The sequence below is a fragment of the Phodopus roborovskii genome, unplaced genomic scaffold, assembly GCF_943737965.1.
Source record: "Phodopus roborovskii unplaced genomic scaffold, PHOROB, whole genome shotgun sequence".
NCBI lineage: Eukaryota > Metazoa > Chordata > Mammalia > Rodentia > Cricetidae > Phodopus > Phodopus roborovskii.
This window is the reverse complement of record NW_026126418.1, coordinates 18,247,518-18,248,905: the sequence shown is the minus strand read 5'-3', so window position 1 is coordinate 18,248,905 and position 1,388 is coordinate 18,247,518. Positions and strand designations below refer to the sequence as shown.

Genomic DNA, 1,388 nt, shown 5'->3' with positions numbered 1-1,388 from the left:
AAGACGTTTTAACATGGGTTCTAATAGCAAGATTAATCAGAAAACTCTACAAAAAGGCAGGCGATTCCAATGTGAAATAGTGCCAAACAACATAAATAAACTACAGATATCCTTAAATTACAAAACAATTTTCTAAGTGAGAGATCCATGTGGTTGACAGTAGATGATGAACTTTGATAAGTTTCATAAGTTCTTGAAAGAAAGAATGCTTATGGAAATCACATATAGATTTGTCTTGACAGCTCCATAATAGTTAATAGATGATACTGTCTCATCCATAATTTCTTCATGGAATTTTTTTTTACCTCAAATGCCTTTGTGTGTAGATCAAGGGATTCAACATGGGTGTGACAATTGACTCAAACACAATCATTGCCTTCTCTAAGGGATAGGTTGACACAGGCCTCATATACAAGAAAATGCAAGGCACAAAGAACACAACCACTGTGAAGTGACAACAGGTAGATAAGGCATTACATCTTCCTTCAGAAGTGTGAATTTTCAGAGAACACAGGATAATTATGTAAGAGGCAATTAAAATAAGAAAGATGGTCACACACATCACCCCACTGTTGAACATGACAATGAGACCCAGGGTATGGGTATCTATGCAGGCCAGCATCAGTAACTGAAACAAATCACATAAAAAGTGATCCAGGATATTGGGACTGCAGAAAGGTTTTTGATACACAAAAAGAAGCTGAATGGTTGCTTGTGCAAATCCCCCTCCCCAAGCTCTTGCCAATGGCATGCAACACATCTTAGGACTCATGGTGCTCATGTAGTGAAGATGTTTACAGATGGCCACATAGCATTCATAAAACTTCATAGTGAGGATTATAATCTCCACACCTCCAAAAAAAAAAAAAGTGCTGCAAAGAGCTGGGCCATCCAACCCTGAAAGGAGATGGTAGTCTTCTCAACAATGAAGTCAACAATCAGCTTTGGAGCAATGAGGGAAGAAAAGGTGACATCTACTAGGGGAAAACACGTGAGGAAAAAGTTCATTAGTGATCTCAGACTCTGACTTGTGATCATGGTTACTATGATAAGCACATTTCCCAGCAGCACCATGATCACATACATGATTAGAAACAGCAGAAAGCCCTTTCCACAGCTCTGCGTTTTCTGTAAGACCCAAAAGAATGAACTCTGTCACATTGTTCTGAGTTCCCATTTATCTTGTTTAGTTGTGTTCCAACTGAAACTTGTCAATCATACAAAATAAATATGGTTTATAATTAGTGGTTGTTTGCAATTTTGTGTTTCAAATAACCAAGGGATCATGTTTATATTTGTTCATTTATTCCACCCCCAAGCTTTTGTTGTTAAAAATAATGCAATATGAAGTATTACTTTAAAGTTATTTAGTTCATGTATTCCCAGTG

General features: G+C 37.1%; 1 pseudogene; it reads right to left on the bottom strand.

Moving 5' to 3' along the window:
* Positions 1-301: 301 nt before the first annotated feature.
* On the bottom strand, positions 302-1,177 carry LOC127221828 (olfactory receptor 4C6-like; annotated as a pseudogene).
* Between the last annotated feature and the right edge of the window lie 211 nt (positions 1,178-1,388).